This window comes from Rattus norvegicus, chromosome 17, assembly GCF_021556685.1.
Source record: "Rattus norvegicus strain SHRSP/BbbUtx chromosome 17, alternate assembly SHRSP_T2T, whole genome shotgun sequence".
In the NCBI taxonomy this organism is placed as follows: domain Eukaryota; kingdom Metazoa; phylum Chordata; class Mammalia; order Rodentia; family Muridae; genus Rattus; species Rattus norvegicus.
In genome coordinates this window covers 73,327,938-73,342,586 of record NC_141550.1, presented here as the reverse complement: position 1 = coordinate 73,342,586, position 14,649 = coordinate 73,327,938, and the positions used below count along the sequence as shown (strand labels likewise).

General features: G+C 43.2%; 1 pseudogene; it reads right to left on the bottom strand.

Annotated features, from left to right (window-relative positions):
* Positions 1 to 444: 444 nt before the first annotated feature.
* Nip7-ps15 (nucleolar pre-rRNA processing protein NIP7, pseudogene 15) lies at positions 445 to 1,094 on the bottom strand (annotated as a pseudogene).
* Between the last annotated feature and the right edge of the window lie 13,555 nt (positions 1,095 to 14,649).

The window sequence follows — 14,649 nt, the reverse complement described above, 5'->3', positions numbered from 1 at the left end:
ACCATTACAATTTATTAAACTCCATATGTAAAACCACAGGCATGGCCTACTGTCCTTATATGGCTGTTTCTAACTTTAATATTAACAAACATTAGAAAGTCCACTGTGCTGTTATAAGCTTGGAAAAGTGTTATCACAGATAACAGTAAGATTATCCCTGTCCTTGGTGAAGTAACTTAGAAACCATCACTCAGAACAAGGCTTCTGAATCAATCAACGATGATGCAGACATAAAATAGAAACACTCAATTTGCTCACACAAATGCTCACAGGTTCTGGTTTGTCTGTTTTAGATTTCTGAGACAAGACTCACTAGATAGCCCAGGCTAGCCTTGAACTTGCCAAGTAGCCTGAGCTGGCCTTTTCCTTGTGATCCACCTGCATTTGGCTCTAGAGGGCCAGGAACCCTATTTTTGAGCCATTTCTATTGATAAGAAACCCAAGCTGCATATCTCAGTGTTATCCAGATTTAACATGATGGCCGGCACACAGGAAACAAAGCTAAGTCCTCTCACACAGCAAAATGTTCTTGGGATGACCATCTTAAGTTAACGTCTCTTCATGGCGTACGTACTCCCCAATGTCTGCTTGATGGAACACCACAATTGCCATGGGGTCCACTTTCCTGGAGTCTTGGGTAGACTTTGCTGCCACCCCAAAACCCAAAGGAATATCTGCCATGGAATAAACCACTACTCCCTGGCACTGAGACGTGTTTTCAGTGATCCGACCCAGACCGGATTTCAACATATGGTTTCCATACAAGGAGGACTGCTCTGCTCCAGGCTTATCCACACTTTATACTTGGCGTAGGGTGCAAGGTAATCCAGAGCTGTCATGTGTAACTGGAACTTGTGGGTCTTGGTAAACTTTCCAAAACACGTCCCCAGGGACACTAGCTTATCTCCGGAGATGTTGGCAGCCAGCTTCAGGATCATCTCACTCACATAGTACACTCGGTCGTTGTGCAGCCAGAAACAGTAGGTGCCGTCCAGTCTGTCCACCAGGAGTTGTAGATTCTCTCCAATGTATTTCGCAATCTTCTCAAACATTACCCGGGTCTCTTCTTCAGTCAAAGGCCTCATTTTCCCACTAGCTTGGCTCTCCGGGTTATTTTAACTTTTTTGGAGAACATTGTACCTCCATTCTCTCACCTTCTGCTCAGACTGCTCCAGAGTTCCCCTCCAAAGTGCAGGTCTTTCCTTTATTATTATTGCTACATATACTTATGTACATACACATGTATGTATATATAGTCTACTCAGTCCATTTAATATTGCTTGTGTGCATTTGTGTCCAGGGATGACCACTTGGGATTGAGGATTAGACATCGATATGGTAGTTTTTCCCAGGAGAGAATTAACTCTCTCCCTCTCTGTCAGCAGCATTAACCAGTTATGACTCTTTATCTAGGGGTGGAACCATGTGGAACTTCCCATCCACGTTGACCTGTCAACTAGTGTCCTCATTATGTTCTTCTTTCTACCTAAATTTTAAAAAACAGGGTCTCTTACAGATCTCAGAGCTCACAGATTTGATAAGAGTAGATGGCCAGAGAGCCTGAGGAAGACTTCTGCGCCCTTGTATACACACACACACACACACACACACACACACACATGAGTGTGCATGCACACATATACATATATGTGCATACACCTACATATGTACATATAGATACATATATGTGTGCATATTCATATATGTATATACACATAAATGTACATGTATATATGCTTTTAATTCCAGCACTCAGGAAGTAGAGGCAGTTGGATTTCTGAGTTCCAGCCAATGTTACCCAGAGAAATTCTGTCTGAAAAAACTGAAAACAACACCAACAATGAAACAAAAAACCCAAAAAACCAAACCAAACCAAATAAAACAAAAAACCAAAAAAACCCCAAACTCCAAACAAAACAAAACAAAAACCAAAAAATGAAAAAGAAAAAGCAAAAAACCAACAACACCAAAAATCAAACAAAACAGGATTAAACAAGGAAACAACAGGGGTTGGGGATTTAGCTCAGCGGAAGAGCGCTTGCCTAGCGAGCGCAAGGCCCTGGGTTCGGTCCCCAGCTCCGAAAAAAAGAACCAAAAAAAAAAAAAAAAAAAAACAAAACAAACAAAAAAAAAAAAACAAGGAAACAACAAAGAAAAAAGAAAAATTATGAGAACACACACACACAGACACACACACACACAAAACCCATAAGAACACAGAATCAGAAATCATCATATACAAGGGAAAGACTAATAAGATTTAAAAAAAAAAAAGGCCAAACGAAGCAATACGAGACAAAAAATACCCCGAAATACCATTAGTTTGTCCGTGTGTTGGCCTTCTACTATGGGGTGCAGGGCCTGCCCTTAAGTGTGGTTAGTATACCTAGGGAGACTCCATTAGAGGAAACTAATTTTCCTTTGCCAGCAGTGGTCAATTGGAGGGAGCGTGCTTAGAGATGGGAGCCCATGCCCACTTACCTCTCTCAGCACTGTGACCTCATCTGGCTTGGATCAGTACAAGCCCTGTGCATGCTGTCACAGTCTCTGTGAGTCCATTTGTGCTTTCCTAGTCTGCCTCACTCATCAAGTTCCCAGGGGCTGGATTTGATGAAGGCATCCTATTTAGGACTAAGTGTTCCAAGGTCTCCCATTGTCTGCACACCATCCAGTTAGGGATCTTGGTATGCGTTCCCATCTACTGTAGGAGGTACTACTCTAATGGTGGTTGGGTGATGTACCCTGAATGAGGCAGAATGTTATTAGAAGTCATTTTACTACTAGGGTCCTTTAGCAGAACAGTAGCATTTGGTTTTCCCTTGGGTCCATATCCTAACTGGTCTCAGGTTCTTGGTCACCTGAGCAGTGTGAGGCATGGGTTCCATCTCTTGGAGTGGGCCTTAAATCCAGTCAGAGAGTGGTTGGTTACTCCCATATTGTTTGTGTATGATTGCTCCAGCAAATCACTCAAGCAGGTCATCATTGTCGATTGCAGAATCTGTAGCTGGGTTAATGGTTGCATTTCATAGTTGGTGGTTATGTGGACCTCTCAGGACCACAAACCAAAGCAATGAAAAGAGTTGGGTTATTTTAAATTTATTTAAAATTATTATTATTATTATTATATAAAATTATTTTTGCAAATCTTTTCAACAATTGGATTACTGGAGGGGGAACAGAGATTTCATATCTCTCTTTTTCTTCAGTTGCAAAATCTCATGTCACACAGTTGCTGGAAACTGCAGTATAAGACGAGGATGAGGACAGGATGCATTTTAATGTTATAGGGTTTTTATAATCCGATCCGTGTGTCTCCTGATTCTCTGCTCTCTCCTTAAGTATCTGTACAGAGCCCATCTCTTGTCTTTTTCACCCTGGATCAGGCTTCCATTCAATAAACATTCATTGGAAACCTACCACTAGGTGTTAAGTTGGGAATTTAAAGACAAATAGCATATGTAAACTTTCATCCCGAAACTCAGTTGCGAAAGAAATAGAACTTGGTTTTCCTAATGTAATCAGATGTCTGATTTCAAACCCGACCTCTTCCAGACTGCGGGAAACACGATCCTGATGTTCCTTCGCCGACTTCCTCGACCCACCCAAAGAATGTGGTGAAATCTTAGGGACTTACTGAAGGCAAAACTTTCGAGAGACTCTTATATATTCCTGTGGCCCTGTATGCTCTGCTAGCTACAAAGTAGAGACAAGATGGCTGTGGTTGTATCTGATGGCCCTTCCACTCTAAGGAGCTATGGCTGGCTCAAGGTGGGACTTTGGTCCTGTGTCCTTCAACCTCATTCAGGATCCTGATCTTTCTCCTTGAGTGCTAAGAATGTGGACTTCCAATTGAGAAGCTATACTCCTCTTCCTTTTCTGTTTTAGTGAGTGTGTGTGTGTGTGTGTGTGTGTGTGTGTGTGTGTGTGTGTAATAATCCTCTATTGTTCTTCCACATTGTTCATTGAAACATTGTTTCTCACTCAGACTCAGAGCTTCCTTATGTAGCTAGTCTCCTAGCCAGTTTGCTTTAGAGATTCCCTGACTCCACCTTCTGTGGCTGGGATTACAGGTAGCCTGCCCTTTCCACTGGGCATTTTTTCCCCCTTTTTTCGGAGCTGGGGACCGAACCCAGGGCCTTGTGCTTGCTAGGCAAGCGCTCTACCACTGAGCTAAGTCCCCAACCCCACCACTGGGCATTTTTATGTAGGATCTGGGACATCTCAACTTTGGTCCTCATATTTGAATGCTTACTTAGCCACTGAGCCACCTCCCCAGTACTCACCCTCCTCTCATTTTATACACTTTTACTCTTTAAGATTTATTTTTTTTCTATTTTGATCAATTTATTTTGTCTTTTTTTTTTGATTTTTTTTTTTTATTAACTTGAGTATTTCTTATATACATTTCGAGTGTTATTCCCTTTCCCGGTTTCCGGGCAAACATCCCCCTCCCCCCTCCCCTTCCTTATGGGTGTTCCCCTCCCAACCCTCCCCCCATTGCCGCCCTCCCCCCATAGACTAGTTCACTGGGGGTTCAGTCTTAGCAGGACCCAGGGCTTCCCCTTCCACTGGTGCTCTTACTAGGATATTCATTGCTACCTATGGGGTCAGAGTCCAGGGTCAGTCCATGTATAGTCTTTAGGTAGTGGCTTAGTCCCTGGAAGCTCTGGTTGCTTGGCATTGTTGTACTTTTGGGGTCTCGAGCCCCTTCAAGCTCTTCCAGTTCTTTCTCTGATTCCTTCAATAGGGGACCTATTCTCAGTTCAGTGGTTTGCTGCTGGCATTCGCCTCTATATTTGCTGTATTCTGGCTGTGTCTCTCAGGAGCGATCTACATCCGGCTCCTGTCGGTCTGCACTTCTTTGCTTCATCCATCTTGTCTAATTGGGTGGCTGTATATGTATGGGCCACATGTGGGGCAGGATCTGAATGGGTGTTCCTTCAGTCTCTGTTTTAATCTTTGCCTCTCCCTTCCCTGCCAAGGGTATTCTTTTTCCTCATTTAAAGAAGGAGTGAAGCATTCACATTTTGATCATCCGTCTTGAGTTTTGTTTGTTCTAGGGATCTAGGGTAATTCAAGCATTTGGGCTAATAGCCACTTATCAATGAGTGCATACCATGTATGTCTTTCTGTGATTGGGTTAGCTCACTCAGGATGATATTTTCCAGTTCCAACCATTTGCCTACGAATTTCATAAACTCGTTGTTTTTGATAGCTGAGTAATATTCCATTGTGTAGATGTACCACATTTTCTGTATCCATTCCTCTGTTGAAGGGCATCTGGGTTCTTTCCATTTTCTGGCTATTATAAATAAGGCTGCGATGAACATAGTGGAGCACGTGTCTCTTTTATATGTTGAGGCATCTTTTGGGTATATGCCCAAGAGAGGTATAGCTGGATCCTCAGGCAGTTCAATGTCCAATTTTCTGAGGAACCTCCACACTGATTTCCAGAATGGTTTTACCAGTCTGCAATCCCACCAACAATGGAGGAGTGTTCCTCTTTCTCCACATCCTCGCCAGCATCTGCTGTCACCTGAGTTTTTGATCTTAGCCAATCGCACTGGTGTGAGGTGAAATCTCAGGGTTGTTTTGATTTGCATTTCCCTTATGACTAAAGATGTTGAACATTTCTTTAGGTGTTTCTCCGCCATTCGGCATTCCTCAGCTGTGAATTCTTTGTTTAGCTCTGAACCCCATTTTTTAATAGGGTTATTTGTTTCCCTGCGGTCTAACTTCTTGAGTTCTTTGTATATTTTGGAAATAAGGCCTCTATCTGTTGTAGGATTGGTAAAGATCTTTTCCCAATCTGTTGGTTGCCGTTTTGTCCTAACCACAGTGTCCTTTGCCTTACAGAAGCTTTGCAGTTTTATGAGATCCCATTTGTCGATTCTTGATCTTAGAGCATAAGCCATTGGTGTTTTGTTCAGGAAATTTTTTCCAGTGCCCATGTGTTCCAGATGCTTCCCTAGTTTTTCTTCTATTAGTTTGAGTGTGTCTGGTTTGATGTGGAGGTCCTTGATCCACTTGGACTTAAGCTTTGTACAGGGTGATAAGGATGGATCGATCTGCATTCTTCTACATGTTGCCCTCCAGTTGAACCAGCACCATTTGCTGAAAATGCTATCTTTTTTCCATTGGATGGTTTTGGCTCCTTTGTCAAAAATCAAGTGACCATAGGTGTGTGGGTTCATTTCTGGGTCTTCAATTCTATTCCATTGGTCTATCTGTCTGTCTCTGTACCAATACCATGCAGTTTTTATCACTATTGCTCTGTAATACTGCTTGAGTTCAGGGATAGTGATTCCCCCTGAAGTCCTTTTATTGTTGAGGATAGCTTTAGCTATCCTGGGTTTTTTGTTATTCCAGATGAATTTGCAAATTGTTCTGTCTAACTCTTTGAAGAATTGGATTGGTATTTTGATGGGGATTGCATTGAATCTGTAGATTGCTTTTGGTAAAATGGCCATTTTTACCATATTAATCCTGCCAATCCATGAGCATGGGAGATCTTTCCATCTTCTGAGGTCTTCTTCAATTTCTTTCCTCAGTGTCTTGAAGTTCTTATTGTACAGATCTTTTACTTGCTTGGTTAAAGTCACACCGAGGTACTTTATATTATTTGGGTCTATTATGAAGGGTGTCGTTTCCCTAATTTCTTTCTCGGCTTGTTTCTCTTTTGTATAGAGGAAGGCAACTGATTTATTTGAGTTAATTTTATACCCAGCCACTTTGCTGAAGTTGTTTATCAGCTTTAGTAGTTCTCTGGTGGAACTTTTGGGATCACTTAAATATACTATCATGTCATCTGCAAATAGTGATATTTTGACCTCTTCTTTTCCGATCTGTATCCCTTTGATCTCCTTTTGTTGTCTGATTGCTCTGGCTAGAACTTCAAGAACTATATTGAATAAGTAGGGAGAGAGTGGGCAGCCTTGTCTAGTCCCTGATTTTAGTGGGATTGCTTCAAGTTTCTCTCCATTTAGTTTAATGTTAGCAACTGGTTTGCTGTATATGGCTTTTACTATGTTTAGGTATGGGCCTTGAATTCCTATTCTTTCCAGGACTTTTATCATGAAGGGGTGTTGAATTTTGTCAAATGCTTTCTCAGCATCTAATGAAATGATCATGTGGTTCTGTTCTTTCAGTTTGTTTATATAATGGATCACGTTGATGGTTTTCCGTATATTAAACCATCCCTGCATGCCTGGGATGAAGCCTACTTGATCATGGTGGATGATTGTTTTGATGTGCTCTTGAATTCGGTTTGCCAGAATTTTATTGAGTATTTTTGCGTCGATATTCATAAGGGAAATTGGTCTGAAGTTCTCTTTCTTTGTTGTGTCTTTGTGTGGTTTAGGTATAAGAGTAATTGTGGCTTCGTAGAAGGAATTCGGTAGGGCTCCATCTGTTTCAATTTTGTGGAATAGTTTGGATAATATTGGTATGAGGTCTTCTATGAAGGTTTGATAGAATTCTGCACTAAACCCGTCTGGACCTGGGCTCTTTTTGGTTGGGAGACCTTTAATGACTGCTTCTATTTCCTTAGGAGTTATGGGGTTGTTTAACTGGTTTATCTGTTCCTGATTTAACTTCGATACCTGGTATCTGTCTAGGAAATTGTCCATTTCCTGAAGATTTTCAAATTTTGTTGAATATAGGTTTTTATAGTAAGATCTGATGATTTTTGAATTTCCTCCGAATCTGTAGTTATGTCTCCCTTTTCATTTCTGATTTTGTTAATTTGGACACACTCTCTGTGTCCTCTCGTTAGTCTGGCTAAGGGTTTATCTATCTTGTTGATTTTCTCAAAGAACCAACTTTTGGTTCTGTTGATTCTTTCTATGGTCCTTTTTGTTTCTACTTGGTTGATTTCAGCTCTGAGTTTGATTATTTCCTGCCTTCTACTCCTCCTGGGTGTATTTTCTTCTTTTTGTTCTAGAGCTTTTAGGTGTGCTGTCAAGCTGCTGACATATGCTCTTTCCTGTTTCTTTCTGCAGGCACTCAGCGCTATGAGTTTTCCTCTTAGCACAGCTTTCATTGTGTCCCATAAGTTTGAGTATGTTGTATCTTCATTTTCATTAAATTCTAAAAAGTTTTTAATTTCTTTCTTTATTTCTTCCTTGACCAGGTTATCATTGAGTAGAGCATTGTTCAATTTCCACGTATATGTGGGCATTCTTCCCTTATTGTTATTGAAGACCAGTTTTAGGCCGTGGTGGTCCGATAGCACGCATGGGATTATTTCTATCTTTCTGTACCTGTTGAGGCCCGTTTTTTGACCAATTATATGGTCAATTTTGGAGAAAGTACCATGAGGAGCTGAGAAGAAGGTATATCCTTTTGCTTTAGGATAGAATGTTCTATAAATATCCGTTAAGTCCATTTGGCTCATGACTTCTCTTAGTCTGTCGACATCACTGTTTAATTTCTGTTTCCATGATCTGTCCATTGATGAGAGTGGGGTGTTGAAATCTCCCACTATTATTGTGTGAGGTGCAATGTGTGTTTTGAGCTTTAGTAAGGTTTCTTTTACGTATGTAGGTGCCCTTGTATTTGGGGCATAGATATTTAGGATTGAGAGTTCATCTTGGTTGATTTTTCCTTTGATGAATATGAAGTGTCCTTCCTTATCTTTTTTGATGACTTTTAGTTGGAAATTGATTTTATTTGATATTAGAATGGCTACTCCAGCTTGCTTCTTCTGACCATTTGCTTGGAAAGTTGTTTTCCAGCCTTTCACTCTGAGGTAGTGTCTGTCTTTGTCTCTGAGGTGTGTTTCCTGTAGGCAGCAGAATGTAGGGTCCTCGTTGTGTATCCAGTTTGTTAATCTATGTCTTTTTATTGGGGAGTTGAGGCCATTGATATTGAGAGATATTAAGGAATAGTGATTATTGCTTCCCGTTATATTCATATTTGGATGTGAGGTTATGTTTGTGTGCTTTCATTCTCTTTGTTTTGTTGCCAAGATGATTAGTTTCTTGCTTCTTCTAGGGTATAGCTTGCCTCCTTATGTTGGGCTTTACCATTTATTATCCTTTGTAGTGCTGGATTTGTAGAAAGATATTGTGTAAATTTGGTTTTGTCATGGAATATCTTGGTTTCTCCATCAATGTTAATTGAGAGTTTTGCTGGATACAGTAATCTGGGCTGGCATTTGTGTTCTCTTAGGGTCTGTATAACATCAGTCCAGGATCTTCTGGCCTTCATAGTTTCTGGCGAGAAGTCTGGTGTGATTCTGATAGGTCTCCCTTTATATGTTACTTGACCTTTTTCCCTTACTGCTTTTAATATTCTTTCTTTATTTTGTGCGTTTGGTGTTTTGACAATTATGTGACGGGAGGTGTTTCTTTTCTGGTCCAATCTATTTGGAGTTCTGTAGGCTTCTTGTATGTCTATGGGTATCTCTTTTTTTAGGTTAGGGAAGTTTTCTTCTATGATTTTGTTGAAGATATTTACTGGTCCTTTGAGCTGGGAGTCTTCACTCTCTTCTATACCTATTATCCTTAGGTTTGATCTTCTCATTGAGTCCTGGATTTCCTGTATGTTTTGGACCAGTAGCTTTTTCCGCTTTACATTATCTTTGACAGTTGAGTCAATGATTTCTATGGAATCTTCTGCTCCTGAGATTCTCTCTTCCATCTCTTGTATTCTGTTGGTGAAGCTTGTATCTACAGCTCCTTGTCTCTTCTTTTGGTTTTCTATATCCAGGGTTGTTTCCATGTGTTCTTTCTTGATTGCTTCTATTTCCATTTTTAATTCCTTCAACTGTTTGATTGTGTTTTCCTGGAATTCTTTCAGGGATTTTTGCGATTCCTCTCTGTAGGCTTTTACTTGTTTATTAATGTTTTCCTGTGCTTCCCTAAGTGTGTTCAGGTCTTTCTTGAAGTCCTCCAGCATCATGATCAAATATGATTTTGAAACTAGATCTTGCTTTTCTGGTGTGTTTGGATATTCCATGTTTGTTTTGGTGGGAGAATTGGGCTCCGATGATGGCATGTAGTCTTGGTTTCTGTTGCTTGGGCTCCTGCGCTTGCCTCTCGCCATCAGATTATCTCTAGTGTTACTTTGTTCTGCTATTTCTGACAGTGGCTAGACTGTCCTATAAGCCTGTGTGTCAGGAGTGCTGTAGACCTGTTTTCCTCTCTTTCAGTCAGTTATGGGGACAGAGTGTTCTGCTTTCGGGCGTGTAGTTTTTCCTCTCTACAGGTCTTCAGCTGTTCCTGTGGGCCTGTGTCTTGAGTTCACCAGGCAGGTTTCTTGCAGCAGAAAAGTTGGTCTTACCTGTGGTCCCGAGGCTCAGGTTTGCTCGTGGGGTGCTGTCCAGGGGCTCTCTGCAGCGGCAGCAACCAGGAAGACCTGTGCCGCCCCTTCCGGGAGCTTCAGTGCACCAGGGTTCCAGATGGTCTTTGGCTTTTTCCTCTGGCGTCCGAGATGTGTGTGCAGGGAGCAGTCTCTTCTGGTTTCCCAGGCCTGTCTGCCTCTCTGAAGGTTTAGCTCTCCCTCCCACGGGATTTGGGTGCAGAGAACTGTTTATCCGGTCTGTTTCCTTCAGGGTCCGGCGGTGTCTCTGGCAGGGGTCCTGCCGCTCCTGGGCCCTCCCCCACGGGAGCCCAGAGGCCTTATACAGTTTCCTCTTGGGCCAGGGATGTGGGCAGGGGTGAGCAGTGTTGGTGGTCTCTTCCGCTCTGCAGCCTCAGGAGTGCCCACCTGACCAGGCGGTTGGGTCTCTCTCTCACCGGGTCTGGGAGCAGAGAGCTGCTGCGGGCCGGGATCCGCGGGTGTCTATTTTTATTTTTAATTAAAAGAAACCTTTTTATTGACTCTTCATGAGTTTCATATCGTGCACTCATCTCCCTGTCCCTTCTTATATTTCCTCTGTCCTTGCAACCCCCCCCCCATAAAAACAAAACAAAATAAACAAAAATAGCATAGGAAACATTTCATCTCGGAAGCCTAGGGTGTCCCACAGTTTACTCTTTTGTCCACACATCTTTACTTGCAAATGTTCATTGCAATGCTTCATGGGTCTGATTAAAGACCTCCGGCTTCTACTATACCCTCCATATTGGATCCTCACCGGGACTCCCCTCAGATATCCTGCTGTTGCCCTGTGTCACAGAGATCCTCCAGCTTTGGATCTTCAGGGCCGGCCCTTTCAAATGCTCCAGCAGTTCATAGATGAAGTAGATGTTGGGGTGGGCCAACTCAAAGCCCTGGATCTGGGCAGTAGGTAAATTGGTCAGCCTGACAGCTCTTCCACACCCACACTGCCAAGACAAGCCACAGCTAGCTCACCCAGTGCTGCAGCTGGCAGGGGGCAGGTTCAGCTCTCCTGCTCTTGTGCCCTCAGGGTCGACTCACCCATTCTCCATCTACCTGGGCCAGCGCGACTGTGCTGCCCAGGTGACGGGCAGGGCTAGCTCTCCTGAGTGTGGCAGCCAGTTAAAGGTGGGGCCAATTCTGCACAGCCCTTGGCTATCTATACAGCCCCAGATGGCTGGCCAGACCAGAGGTATCCACATGGTCATTAGTGCTAACACGAGCCATGGACATCAATACAGATCCCTGCTACTGCATAGACACGGACTCAAACATGGCCCTCAGCAATGTCACAGGCTGGGACTTGACCATGGCCTCAGGTGGCAGGGTAGACTACTCACGAGAGGCTGTTCTCTCACTCCACCTGCCCCAGGTCTCTGGCTCCATCTCTCTTCATACTGTTCAACTGTTCTGCTTCTCTTTCTTGTCCATCTGTCCATCCATGCCTGCTCACTGCAGTGACTCCCACTGTAGGCAGGTAACAGTGGGCTAGCTGGCCTCTGGGTGCCTTCCTCTGCCCATAGATGATTTTATTTTTATTTGTGCATGCATGTGTGTATATGCATGCATGTGTATTTCTGTGTGTATGTGTGTGTGTTTGTGTGTGTGTGTGTGTGCATACATGGGTGTTTGTGTGTGTATGCAGACATGGATGTTTGTGTGTGTATGCATGTATGTATGTTTATGTGTATATGTGTGTGTTTGCATGCATGGTATGAATGTGCATTTGTATGTGTATGTGTGTGTTTATGTGTATATGTGTGTGTTTGCATGCATGGTATGAATGTGCATTTGTATGTGTATGTGTGTGTTTGTGTATGTGTATGCATGTATCTGTAGCTTTTTTTTTTTTCCAGAGCTGGGGACCGAACCCAGGGCCTTGCGCTTGCTAGGCAAGCGCTCTATCACTGAGCCAAATCTCCAACCCCATATGCATGTATCTGTATGCATGTGTGTGTGTATATGTGTGTATGCATGCATGTTTCTATATGTATACATATGTTTTTGTGTGTATGTGTGTGTTTGTGTGTTCGTGTGTGTGTGTGTGGGTATGTGTGTGTGTGTGTGTGTGTGTATGTGTGGGTAAGAACACATGATGTCAGGTACCTGCAGAGGTCAGAGGAATTGGATTCCCCTGGAACTGTATTTACCGACTGTTGTAATCTGCCCCACATAGGTACTGGGAACTTAACTCCGGTCCTTTGCCAGAGCAGCATGCACTTGGAACCACTGAAGCATTATCTCCAGGACCACCACCGCCCTTTAGAAAGTTTAAAATGTGTGTATGTGTGTGTGGCATGTACACATGTGTGGTGGACGGAGAAAGGAGTGTATCATCTGCCTTCCTCTATCACTTTGTTACTTTAGTTTACTTGGTTTTTTTTTGAGGTGGGGTCTCTGGCTGGACGTTTTCAGATAAAGCGGCAGCTAAACCAGCCCGAGTGAGGAGGCTCTTGTCTCCATGGTCCTCCGAGCATGGGATCGTGCCCAGCCCCTTGCCACCTTGGTATGTGGCTGCTGGCATCTGAACTCGAATGTTACGCTTGAGTAGCAAGCTCCCTCAGCTGAGCCACCTCTCCAGCTCCCACACTCCTATTGTCCCCTGTTCTCTTCCTTTAGGCCATCCTCAGAGGAATCTTTTCCTCAGGGACACGTCCTTCCCCTGTCAAGCTTGTTCATGTCATACGCTCTTGTTCGCCCCTGCTCTACCTCCCTATGTCTCCCAAGTGTTCTTGGCATTAGATATCAAAGGCTAGGAAAATGTGGACACTATTTCCCCTTGATGCCTCCCTTGGGATTGAGTGAGTTGATGATGAATGTGCCTGACAAACACCAAAGTACCCTGGAAAGTACTGCTCTTCATATCCCGGCTACTTCTAATCAAGGATATCGAGGCCCTTTCAGTGCCTGTCTGAAGCTGTCTGTCAGCACACCTGGGAAGTGGACAGAAGTGTCCTACACCTACCTCCTCCTTAGGAGCTCTGAGGTTGCATAAGAGGTTGGTAGATTCCTTGTAGAGTCTCAGTGTGTAGAGTGTCTTTGGAAGAGGAGTCCTTGAGTTTAAGGTTCTTGGCCTGATTTAAGTTGTTCAGCCTTTGCTCAGACTCCCTTTCCTCTGGGATGGGCACATAGGCTTCCTTCCCTTAGCTCCTGTGATTTCTCCTCCAGTGACAAACTCCTTTGCTCCAAGAGTTTTCAGTGGTGTTACGTAGTATATGTCCTTCCTTATCTAGATCTTGGTTCTCTCTTGGGAGCTCTCAGCCATTTCTGTGGGACACACAGAACATGACAGGCACACCTTGTGGACTGGCAGACGTGGAATGATGTGTATGAAATAGCTGCTTGCAGACTGTATGGTTGCACATGCGTGTGTGCATGTGTGTGTGTTCGTGTGTACATCCACGGCCCTCTATAAACATGAATTCCATAGACAGAAAGGCACAGTGTGGAAGATTCTTCTCTCTCTTCTTTAAGGCTATAAGGCCTCTGAGAAGTAAGTCTAGAAGACACACAGTATCTGAACACTTATGTTTTTTCAGTGGCAAGCACACTCTGTGCCATTCTCTCTCTCTCCATATACATATATATATATATACATATACATACACACATATATATACATACACACATACCCATATATGTATATATACTCACACATATATAATATATAACATATATAATACACATGTATATATTATATAATATACATTTTTTAATGTGTGATGTTATGACCGACTGTGTTGTCTGGATAAAGCCGCTTGTGCACTGTGTACCTTGCTGATGTTTTCTTGTGTCGGTGATCGGAAGTACAATTGGCTTCCACTGCACCCTACAGCTAGACACTGAACTCGGGTGAGGCTGGGTAGTGCAATCCTCCAGTTCCTCTGAAGCCAAATTGGAGCTAGATGTATTTGTTGTAGAGAACAGGATTAGGACTCAGCCCCAGCCTGGGCTTGCTGCAAAAGCCACACTACTTGTGAGTCAAGAAAGCCATGGTACGTTACAGCTCAGAAAAACCAAAGCAACCCCTGAATTGTCTGCTCAGGAGTAGACTCAGGAGGTGAGTAGGAGGTGTGTCAGGGAGGAAGTAACTTATCTGGGTAATTTCCTGGCAAGCGAGTCTGTCAATCATTTGCAGAAAACCAAAGAGCAAGACGGGGCTTTGCAAAGTCCCCGTAGCGACTTTCTCTTCTCTACAGGTTCCACGGAACTCTCATGGCTTGCGAGCTACCTCCAGGAGGCTCAAATGTACTTGTCTGTTGGTAACTCATCCTGTAAGGTTCGGGAGCTTCATGCAGCACTGAAGTCTGTGACTCATGTGCTGTT